Source organism: Lepidochelys olivacea (genome assembly GCF_965140295.1).
Source record: "Lepidochelys olivacea isolate rLepOli2 genome assembly, chromosome: 6".
NCBI lineage: Eukaryota > Metazoa > Chordata > Testudines > Cheloniidae > Lepidochelys > Lepidochelys olivacea.
In genome coordinates this window covers 36,801,083-36,813,799 of record NC_140416.1, presented here as the reverse complement: position 1 = coordinate 36,813,799, position 12,717 = coordinate 36,801,083, and positions in this window count along the sequence as shown.

Sequence of the window (12,717 nt, the reverse complement as noted above, 5' to 3'; positions counted from 1 at the left end):
GATGTTCCTGTATTCAATTCTTATCCTTCCTGCTTATGAGCTCAGTTCTGAAGTTTCAGACCAGAAAACTATTAGGTTCAAGGATTTTGCCAAGTGAGAGGTAAATCCTTCTATAGTGTAGAATTAGAAGGTACTAAGTGCCATTTTCAACACTAGTCCCTCAATGTGTTTAAAATACAGTTCAGTCTCATATACGCTGCAAGACTGAAGTATGTTTTAGTTGCGTCAGGGGACATACATATTGTCATTGATACAGTATTTTGTACAGTGTAGATGAGCTCTTAACACTTTTCTACAGTATGCTGTACTTTTGTGACTGCTATGCAGACATTTTGCTAGTGTAGAGCTATGAGCCTGCGTGAGAGTTTTAAGCAAATTGGCAGCTAGACGGGAACAAATCCCTATTCAGCTGAGCAAAAATGTGTTGTTTCGGGGTATATCTGTGCTGCAGTAAAAGACCCATGGCACTGAGTCTCAGAGCCCAAGTTCCAGCCTAAGGTGACTATATTTCACTCATGGTATCTAAATCCCAGAATGTAAGTGTGTCACTATCTGACTCTGTGAGTTGGATGAGTGATTTGAATTATCTATCAAAGAGACTAGGTAGTTGAGGTGTAATATCTCTGGGGACAAGGACTCAGGTCAAATACAGATTGACTGTTTTGTGAAAAGTGTGCACTCACGGGTAATATGGTGGTTTTGTCTTTTATCGTTTTTCTCTGAGTGTTAATTTGAGAGCATAGTGATTGTCTGATTTCTCCCACATAGTTGTTGTTGGGGCATTTGATGCACTTGATGATGTTGCCTAACAACAACTATGTGGGAGAAACCAGACAATCACTACACTCTCGAAACCTGCATAACAGCTTCAAAAGATAAGCCTGTGAGTTTAATTCATAACTTTCCTAGATGCTAAAAATCATGGTCTTAAGAAAGATGTTGGATTTATGACTTATTACAACAATCTGTAACTCACTAATCCCACCCCTGTTTGTCCTATGATCGTAGAGGTATTAACAAGCCACTTCACCTTGCATAGTCTGTTACAATATGTGTTAACTACTTAAGCTGAGCAATCTGTTCCCCCTAGTATTTAGCTGGAACACTGAGTACCTTTCCCAGACCTGCAGAAGAACTCTGTGTAGCTTGAAAACTTCTCTCTTCCATCAACAGAAGTTGGGTCAATTAAAGATATTACCCTACCCATCTTCCCTTTTTCTACAGTTGATTTTAAACAGGCTTTTAAAGTCAGGCTCTATCTATGCTAATATCTTACAACATAAGGAAATAGTAATTAGTATTAATGCTTAGCACTTGCACCAAGCTTTGTCTCTGCCTCCGAAGTGGCATTCGAATGTTAATTAACTAATCTCTTCATGGTTTCAAGACAAAAATTATTGCTGTTCCTGTAGTCTCATGTGCGTACATGCACCCGCGTAAGAATGTTAGTTGTGTATATCTCCGTCATCCTATGTGATATCCTGAAGATTATTTGATGGTAGAAACCACCCTTGGCACATCTGCCTCGGACTAATCCCCTTCACTTGAAAAATATAAATAAAAGTTCTAAAGCATTACTTTTTCATGGTGTTTCCTGTTCAAATCATTTTCTGCCCTTGATAGGAACCGCCTTTCTAGTGATGCTTTTAACATTCCATTTAATTTGTTTGCCTTGATGATGTTTTAAACACCTTTGTATGAGGTATGCATGTAGTACTCTAAACACCTCAGAAGATTGTGAGGGGAGGCTTTATAAATTAGAATTCTGGAATTCTGGAATGACTTACCCCTGCACTGTTGCTATAGTATGTCTTTACAACGGCAAAAAAAGGTAAATGGTAGAATGAATGAAATCATTTTTTTAAATGGCAGTGTCTGTATTGTAGACAGGGCCAAAAAGTGACTTGCCCAAAGCAGTTTGTTGGCAGAGCCAGGATAAGGAATTATGTATTCCCGGTTCCTTTTCACATGATTTTTCATGCTATCCTCTTACCACTGGGCCCTAACAATTGCATTTGAATATACTGTTAATGATGAATAAACCCCCTTGGAGTCTAAGGTAAGCAAGGAATCTCAGGTATTGCAATTCTGTAGTTTGATCGACTTTAAACACACATTCTCCATTGCACATGCTCACTGAGGGTTGCCACTTGCCACCCATCCTCATCTTAGCAGTTTTACTGGGGTGATCCCACTTTCTATAAGCAGGGCCTCTAGGGTCATTTTACCATTCTGAAATATTAGTCAGGCCAAACATCATGTGATTATTTGTTTTAATGACACCATCTCATTACATTGCACAGTGATGTACAAAGGGATAACCCTCATACACATTTAGCAAACAAGAAGACTCTTTATATACAGCAGGACTGATTCTCTGCCCTGTAACAGTAGCTTTACACCAATGTAACTCCTGCAATAACAAATTACATTAGTGTGTCAAAGAGAAGAATCTGGCCAAGTGGGTCAAATTCAGCCTTTCAGTTACACCAGGAAAATCCAGGCATATTTTGTGAGCTTTTTACTCTTTTATCAGCAGTAAATGTTAAAGTTTTAATCTTAAGAACTGTTTTGAACCTTTTAAATAAGCCTCCATAGAAATGTAAACGCTGTGGAGTTTACTCTCTTCCAGCTCCCTTGAGCCCCACTCCTTTTCTGTGTTCTTGAGTATGTTTTTGTAACAATCACTAGAATTAAAGTTAAAAGAAAAGGAGGACTTGTGGCACCTTAGAGACTAACCAATTTATTAGAGCATAAGCTTTCGTGAGCTACAGCTCACTTCCTCAGATGCATATCGTGGAAACTGCAGCAGGCTTTATATATAGATATAAATATATTTATATATTAAATATATATATATATATATTATATATTATATTAAATATATTTATATTTATATATAAAGCCTGCTGCAGTTTCCACGATATGCATCTGAGGAAGTGAGCTGTAGCTCACGAAAGCTTATGCTCTAATAAATTGGTTAGTCTCTAAGGTGCTACAAGTCCTCCTTTTCTTTTTGCGAATACAGACTAACACGGCTGTTACTCTGAAACCTAGAATTAAAGTTGTCTGTCTCCACATGTGAATGCCAGTTGCATCCACTAGGTGGCAGCAGCTGCTGCATTCCTTCTATCATATAACAGTATTGTTTGTTGCTGTGTTTCCAAAACTTGTGGGTCAACTTGTGGCTATGTGAAAAAAAATCACATGTAAAATGGGTCTCAGTGGAAGTTACTTGCATCAAGTAAATTTTAGGATGGAATAGTTAATAAAGAATAATAGAGAGCTTGCAATTTGGAGCAGGAAGATCTTATTCAACCAATGTGGGCAGTACTTGCACTGAATGTTTGTCAAGCACTTTGTAATGTATCTTGGGTGGTAAGAAAGATAATAAGGTTTAATATCCAATCGACCCAGAGATGATTTTGCCCTGATTTGGTGTGGCATTCTTGCCTACTTGGCGGCCAGGGTGAAATTGCTAAAGCTCTCGCTTATGTTGTGGAAAGTTTGAACTGGAGTTCTCACTGGTGGCATGCTGAAAGTAAGTGTAGCCTCAATGAGTAATATGCCTTTTTAGAACTGTTATGTGACCATACTGAGCACCTACATAGAGTCAGGGATTAGGAGTCTGTAGAGATTAGATATTAAAGGAAAAACTCATCTAAATAATCTTGAGCTACCCTCAAAAGAGTTTGTATTTTATATAGTAATGCTCCCTCTACTCATTGACCAGCATCTGCCTTTGGAATAACACAGACTTTCTTATCATCAAATGGGGGCCGTAATTCTGAAACCAAAAACATGAGCAAGAAATTGAGTACATGCATGATGAAAACAGTGACCTTTCTCAAATTAAAATGTCTCTTAAGACAACGTACCCCAAAAAAGAGAACAAGGCAAAATGAGGATCACATTGCATGTTCCACCTTATGAAACATATTAACCAGCATTGATTATTAACAACAGTGAACAGAGAAGTAACTTTTAACCACATAGACTGGCAAATAACATAGTTTGCAGAACTCAGCATATTCAACAATATACAGAAAATATGCTTAAAGAACATAAATACCTGGGCTTCACCCAAGCTTAGGAGAAATATCAGGTCTTAGATTTACATCTCCCTTTTCACCAAATACCACAACTATTTATAGAAGGTATCCTCAATCGAAACACAGGAATCAGCTTCCCTTTGGAGATATGATGGTCAATTTATGGATCAAATCTCATTTTGCAGTCAACTGCTCTAGTTGCTCCAAAGGTCCTTCTACACTAATTTCCTTACAAACAAATGATGATGAACTTAATCTTACCATGGTGGGAGAAAATTAGGCTAAGATCCAAGATATGAAAGGTGCATCTTCATCACCTACTTTCTGCTTATTTCTAAAACAAAAGCTCAAATTCTGTTGAACTCCAGCAAGACTCTGCTTCACTAAACTAAAAGAATCTGCAAATGCTGAAGGGATCAACACTCCAGTGTCTCTATTGCACAGACTATGGTACTATGGCAAAATTACTCCCATGACACTAAGTTTGCAAGCTTGCTTCTACATTCTATCCTCCCTCTTTACATCATTAGGTTGGCTCAGTGTGACCTTTTATATGTCTGGCTTTTATAGTGCCAGTCACCATATAATATCTATGGGCGTGATCCACAGAGGGACTGAGGTGCCTAAACACCAGACTTAGGCACCTAAGTCCCAGTTTTGGCTCTACGTTGCCTAAACTTATTCAGCACCTAAGTTTTTCAGAGTAAAAGTTCCTTAGGTGCCTATGTTCCTGCCTCTGGGCATGCACACTGCTGCCTTCTTCTAGGTGTCCACACTCCTATATCCTGTTTATCTTTGCTCAATCCCAAGACTTTCAATGGAAAAACCATCAGAGACAACTGCAAACAATGAAATTCTCTTGAAGGTAAAAAAGGAACTTTACAATTAAACAGGGGTTTTCCTGTTCTTGAATAGAAACAAAAGTGTTTCTGCGTGACACCGAGGAGGAAGAGGACCTCAGAATCCTTTCTCTGAAGACACGAGGAGTGAGGTGTTGTCATGAAAAATTGCATCCTGGTTCCCGTGAAGCCAGAACAGACTGAACATTGTATGTGGGGTGGGCACCTACTTTATTAGATAGGAAAGGCAACTATTAATGTGTAGATCCAGCTTCACATTTTATGGTTTTGTTTTCTATTGTAACCATTTGCACTTTCTCTTGTCTAGTTAAATCTTTATTCTTTCTTAAATTAACCAACTTTTGTTTGATTATAAGTGCCTCACAAGCATTGTGTGGTTTACAGAAGCAGTGGTTTAAGGTAAAACTCGTAAACTGGGGCACACTGCTTCTTTGGGGGCAGAGGATCTGGGATGTGGGAGTAGCCAGTGTTGGGCTGGGTATCATAGGGGAATAATTCAAAGGGCTGGGGGACAGGGCTGCACCTATTGTTAACCTGCAAGGCAAAGAGACTGGTGGCATTGCCCAGAGGAAAGTGCTTGAGTGGCTGAATGGCTGGTGGTGGCAGGGAACTGATTCCCAGCCAGGAATAGGCAAGACCTCACTCTGGAGACAGGAGGTAACAAGGAGACTCTCAGGCCTGGGTACCCTGAGAAGCACCACACCCACCACAAATGAAAATTAGACAGTCAAGAGTGTGGTTTGCATTATCATGTTGTCTGCTGTGATAATATCAGTGCCTTTGGCTTGGTGCATCACATTCTTTTCCTTCCAGCACGTTAAGTGAGATTTTGCACCTGTAGTCAATTTCTTAAAGTGAAGGAGGGGGGGAAGTGAGAGAAATTAAGATGAGGAGAGGAGGTTTTCAGGATGTAATGGGGGATTTTCAGTATACAGGGAGACCATATGGATTGGATTTCATAATGCCATGCAATGAAATAGTGGGGATTTGATAGTTTTATTATCTTTGCAATTTAAGGAGAATATAATAGTAAATTCCTCCAGCTGAAGTTGCTATTTTCCACAATACCTTTATGTGAACGTATGAACTATATGTTGAAATGTCATTTGTCTCATATCTGAATGTGAATGATACAAAATCATACAAGAAACTGTTTAAAATGTATTCCTTTCATCTGCTTCAGTACTGCAATGAATGGACACATTGTTGATATTGTTAATTAGGTTAAAGAGAAAAGAATAGCTGTTCTAAATAACTGGAATATTTCTGCATTTTTATGGTAAATATGATTTTCTATAGTTCTTCAACAGCAACAGAGCCATGGAAATTGGGTCCAATATGTCCTTACGCTCATATCAGTGAAACTTACACCAGTATTCAGTGAAATTAAAGCTTTATTTGTATCCACTTTATTTTTAAACTTTCCCTTTGTTATAGTGTAAATACACTTTATAGAAATCTAAAGAAATAAGTCTAGTGTAACTAAGTTCTAAGTCATGGAAATGAGCTATTACAGTTGAATGTTTAGATTTCCTGTGCTTTAGCAACGTCTAAAGCGTGCGATCTAAGCACTGAAGTTAACTCATCTCTGAGGTGAAGTCTTGGGTACATTTGGTGGAGTTTTTTTTTTTTAAACGTGCGTGGGGGGGTTGTTTGTTTTTTTTTTTTATAAAAATAGCTTTTGTGTCAAAATGGAAATCTCTGTGGGAAATGTCTGTTTCTGACTGTTTTTCAGGTTTTCACCATAGCCCAATTTTTTTTTTCACTCTTTGGTAATCAAAGCCTGAAAATATTGTGGATTTTGGCCAAAATTTTCTGATTTTAGGCCAAGAAAATTTCAGTTTCTGAATCTTCCATTTTATAAGAAAACCCCCAAAATGGTGAAAAAAAACTTATTTGATATTGTCAAAAAAATTTGCAGGAACAAAATACATTTCCTTACAATTTCATTACCTGTTTTGGGTAAGGACAGGCATCTTTGTTGTTTCTAATAATACACTTCCATCTGGTTAGGCAGCACTTAAGGGAACAAAGTCCTAGCATTGGCTACTCTAAAGCTTATCACCTCCTGTAGCTACAGGCCTTTCAACGTTGCCATCTGTCTGCCAACGTAGTTTTGAAATATGGTGTCAATCCACATTATCCTGTACTATCCATCTCCTTCAGTCAATGGCTTTTTTCACCTGACAGTTAATTCCCACGTTGAGCAACAGAAACATGTCTGTAACTCAAAGAATTTAAATAGTCTGCTCTTTCTACTCAAACTAAAACTGTACTCTTGTGACTGAGTTCTGAGGTCCTTACTCAGTCTTCACACAATCCAAATTCTCAAGAACTTCAATGGGCATTTGAATGAGTAAGGTCCTCAGAATTTAGGGTCTGCTGTTGGCCCCATTGCAGGCAATGGCAGTGGCAGTCATTGATTTCAATGGGAGCAGGATCTTGGTCCTTAAACCCTTGGTTTGATTTATCTTTTAGGTTTTCTTCACAGAACTTACTTCAGAGTCACACATGGAATTTATCAAAGATGAGCTATATACAAAACCTTTAACAGCTTCAAAACAAACAAAAAATTCAGCTGTAACAACATTCATACAAATTAGGATTCACTTACATAACTTGTTAAAAACTATATTTTACTCATGAGATCTAAATCCCAGAATTTAAGTAAGTATGTCACTCTTTGACCCTATATGATTTGGATGAGCGATTCGAAATATCTAGAAAAGAGACTAGGTAGCTGAGATAATATCTTTTATTGGACCAACTTCTGTTGGTGGAAGAGAAAAACTTTCAAGTTTCGTAGAGCTCTTCCTCAGGTCTGGAGAAAGTAAGCAAAGTGTCCAAGCTAAATATAAAGTGGGACAGATTGTTAAGCATAAGGGATCACACATGCTGTAGATCATTTAATTTTACGTGAGCAATTAAGGGTTAGAAGGCAGTAGGATGTGTTACAAATTGTTATAATAAGCCATAAAACCAGTGTCTCTTTTAAGTCCATGGTTTTTAGTGTCCAGTAGAGTTATGAATTTAAATTTCCACAAAATTTTTTTTTATTTTTGAAGGTGTTGTGCAGGTTTCCTTTGGATAGAAGGACTGAGAAGTGTCGGACATGGAGTGATGGCTTTGTGAAAAGTGTTCGCTGAGGGGTGGTAAGTATTTTTTGTCCTTTATCCCTTTTCTGCATGAGTTCATCCGAGAGCAGAGTAGTTGTTTGCTTTCAACCACAAAGTTGTTGGGGCATTTGACGCACTGGCTGACGTACCCCACATGTTGCTATAGGCATCTGTAGGACCCATGGATCTTGAAAGGTGCGTTGTGGGGAGTATTAATCATCATATCAGTGGAGCTATGTCTACAGGTTTTGCATCTGTTGTTCTGGAAGGGTTTGGTGCCTCTTTGAGTTGTTGTCTTGGTCTGTGGGGGCTTGCTTCTGATACGGAGGCTGGGGTTGTTTGAAGGTCAGAAGAGGGGCCTCTTCTTATGAGTCTAGATAGGAAGTGATAATATAGCCTCCAAACTGAATCTTATATTGACACGTTCAAGTTTATGAAGGTGCAATTGAAAAAAAAAACTGGAAAATGGAAGAAATCATGATTTCCACATTCCTCTTGGTGCAACTCCACTGGGATCAGTGGAATTACACAAGCAATTAAATCCCAGAGTAATATCAATGGATAGTACTACCCTTTAAAATAGGTCTATAAAAATATTCAGTGTAATTTTGGCTCCTTTCCCAAATACATACACACCTTTTTAATCTGCATTTTTAATTACATTGTTTTCAGTGTAGAAATGACTATATGCCTCATAACCTTTTTTTCAGAGGCGGATTAAGATTTATTGAGACCCTGGGAATAAAGAAACTTTCTCCCCTCTTTCCCCCGCTCACCACCTCCCCTTCCCCACAAGGCCCCGGCCAGGCCAGAAGCTGGAGCCAGGCTGCTGTGGGGAGACCTGGACCCTCCACCTGCCCTGAGCAGCACACCCGACGGGGCGGAGACACAGGCCAGGGGCTGCTCTTGGACACCCTGGCCCCCTGCCCAGGGCAGGTGGAGGGTCCAGAGCTCCCCCACTGCAGCCCAAGCTCCCTGGGCAGCTCTTAGTGCAGCCTATGGTACCCATATGTCCCGTTTTGGCCGAGACAGGCCCCTTTTTAAGCCCCGCCCTGGACATCCTAACTTTTTTGGTAAATCTGGGCATTTGTCTTGTTTGTTCTTTCCAACTGATCGATTAACAAGAGCAAACGGGACAAATGCCCAGTTTTGCCAAAACAGGGCTCGGGGGTGGGGGGTGGTGAGTGGCAGGTCTCAGGCCAGCTCTGTGCAGGGGAGGACGGGGGCTCAGGTGAGTGGCTTGGGCCAGCTCCACACCGGGGGGAGTGGGAGAATATGGTTACCCTACCACAGCCCGGCTCCAGCTTCCAGCCAGGCCAGAGGATGGGGCTTCTGGGGAAGATGAGGCGCAGGGGGCGGGACCCTATGAGGGAGAGGAGGAGCAAGGGGTGGATTCAATATGGATTCTGGTGCTTCTGTAGGAGTCCCCAAATTGGCCAGGGCCCCTGGGAACAGTTAATCCGTCACTGCTTTTTGATGTCCTTTGGCCAGTGGAAAAGGAAGGAAAATGTCCAGCTTTTCTGTTACCGTTGCTATAGTGAGATAGAGATACAGTATCTGTAGTGAGATAAGAAGTGGCTAACCTATAAATTTGGATGACTTTTTGTCAGATGGTCCTCTGGTGAACAGGAAATGTTATGCATTCATATAAAGCAAAGCAAAATAAATTATTTATAGCAATCTGTGTGAAATACTACCTTGAAATGAACTTAGCCTCTTCTGCTTTCTTCTTTTATTTAGGAAAAAAAAAAATAAAAAGCTCACAACCTTCTCAGAGATACTATGCGCTAGCACTAGTTAATTATCTTCTGACAGAGGTTTTACAACTTGTTCTCTGATAAAAGCTGTACTGTACTTTTACTGCAGTGCGATATCTAGTTCCTAAAAATATTTTTGTAGGTCTTAACTCTCTTTAGGCTTAAAACGGAGGGTCCTGAAGATACCAGGCCATTGCAGTATCACCCTATTTCAGCAATCTACTGAAAATAAAGTTACAAAAAGTTCAGTAGGAATTTGAACTACGGCTGCTTTGCAGTTAATTTGGGGACTAAACTTCTTGATGATTTTTAGGTTCAATTCCAGACCTTTAAGGGACAGCAGTAGCCAAATCTGCTATTATGTTAGTAATAACGCACACTCATTTAAATGGAGTCTCCTGATCCAAACCATTCATTGCTATGTTATTGTAACCTTAACTCAGAGTGGGCAAACTATGGCCCACAGGCCACATCCAGCCTGCAGGACCATCCTGCCCGGCCCTTGAGCTCCCAGCGGGGGAGGCTCACCCCCGGCCCCTTCCCTGCTGTCTCCCCTCCCCGGCAGCCACACTGCCGCATGGGCAGCACAGCTTGCATCCACCCACCTCCCAGGCTCTCCAATAAGCCAGTCCGGCTGCTCTGAGCAGCCTGGTAAGGGAGCGGGGGGGGGGAGGGGTTGGATAAGGGGCAGGAGGTCTCGGGGGGGGAGGGAGGGCAGTCAGGGGACAGGGGGCGGTTGGATGGGGCAGAGGTTCTAGGCGGGCAGTCAGGGGATGGGGAATGGGGGGTTGGGTAGGCATAGGAGTCCTGGGGGGCCTGTCAGGGGGTGGGGGTGTGGATGGGGGGCGGGGCAGTTGGGGGGACAGGCAGTAGGGCGCAGCTGGATAAGGAACAGAGGATCCCGGGGGGCAGTCAGGGAGCAGGGAGGATTGGATAAGCATGGGAGTCCCAGGGATCCTGTCAGAGGGTGGGGGTGTGGATAGGAGGCAGGGCAGTCAGGGAGCGAAGGGGGTTGGATAGGGAATGGGGTCCTGGGGGAGGGGGAGGCGGGCGAGGCGGTTAGGGGCAGGGGGTCCTGGGAGGGGATGGTCAGGGGACAAAGAGCAGGAGGGTTGGATGCGTCAGGAGTTCTGAGGGGGGCAGTCAGGGGGCGGGATGTGGGAGGGGGCGGATAGGGGGCGGGGGCCAGGCTGTTTGGGGGGGGCACAGCCTTCCCTACCCGGCCCTCCATACAGTTTTGCAACCCCAATGTGGCCCTCGGCAGTGGCGGATTAATGATTTTGCCGCCCCTAGGCCCTGAAATAATTGCCGCGCCCCCCGCCCCCGAACTTGTTTTAGTTTTTTTACAAATTCGTTTGAACTAAAATGAATCTAAATATCATTAAAATAATTGAACATTTGCAAGTTTTATTATAAATAAAATTACACATACAGCGGACCCTTGCTTAAACAGGCATCAGTATAGCACGATTTTGCTTATAGGGCGGAACCGCACATTCAAGCGGGGGTCTGGTGTATATCAAATATTTATTTTTTATTTTATGTAGATACAATAAAAGAAGTAAAAGTATGTGAGTAATAAGTAATTACATTTGTTTATGCCTACACCTTTGAGAGGAAAACTTATTAATTAATTCTGTATAATCCAGAGAAGTTGTTAAATCCTTTTCAATTGTCAGGAGAGAAAGGGAGTTTAATTTTTCTTCACTGAGATTAGCCCTCAAATAGTTTTTCACCCTTTTTAATGCCAAAAATGATCGTTCCGCTAAACAGTTTGTAGCAGGTGTGCAAACAAACATTCAGAAGGCAATATCAATATTTGGATATAGTGAATAATTATTTCAATTTCGAAGAAGGCTGCAATATCTTAAAATTGACTTCTTTTCATTTTTAGGAATTTTGACACCTTCCAAATACGATCGAAAATGTAGACACTCATTCATGAATGATTCTTCTAAATCTCCTTGGTAGCATAGCTGTAATTTTTTAGCATGAGCTGTTATATCTGTTATTGAAGTATTGGTAATGTTAGAGAGAAACTGAAATCTGCCATAAATTTCTTGATAAGCATTACTTCTGTGTTTTAATTCAGAGCATACAAGGTCTAGTATTGTTAAAAAGGTATCTACTTTAAATTTATCTCTACCACGCATTTCCACTTCAACTTTGCGTGTCTCATCAGATTGAACTTTACGCTTTCTTTTTCGCCTGGTGTGAAATTTATAGTCTTCAATTTCAGATTTTTCTTTGGCTGTCTCTTCGTACATATCAAACAAGTCCCGTATAGAGTTAATGTATCCTATTAGTGAGTTGTAGAGTTCTACAACTGCCTGTATATCAATATAAACATTTTGCAGTTTTTGGCTAGTTATATGAAATCTTTCCAAGAGTGAGCTCAAAATACAGCCGTAAAAGCTGCCTCAAGTTGATCGAGTTTTCGCTGCAGGCCTGCAGCTTCATTACGATGAAGTGAGCTGTAGCTCACGAAAGCTCATGCTCAAATAAATTGGTTAGTCTCTAAGGTGCCACAAGTCCTCCTTTTCTTTTTACATGTAACAGGTTTCTCAGTAGCATGTTACTTTATTGTATTTAAGGCTTTTAATTACAGCATTCCAGTTTTCACTCAAATTATGACAAGTTTCCACTCGAGATGACCATCGAGTCTCAGAAAGTTTTTTTATTACTTTACTGGTTTCAAATTAGTAATATCTCCCACCGGTGAGTAGAGGCAGAAAAAAATGAATAAAGATGTTGGACAGTTGAGAAAAATGAACACGCTTCTTGACAACTTTCTGCTGCACATACTCCAACCAGATTTAAAGAATGCGCAGAGCAAGGCACATACACAGAATAAGGATTTATATTCTTGATTCTTGCTTGCACCCCACTATATACACCAGACATGTTAGTGGCATTGTCGTACGACTGGCCA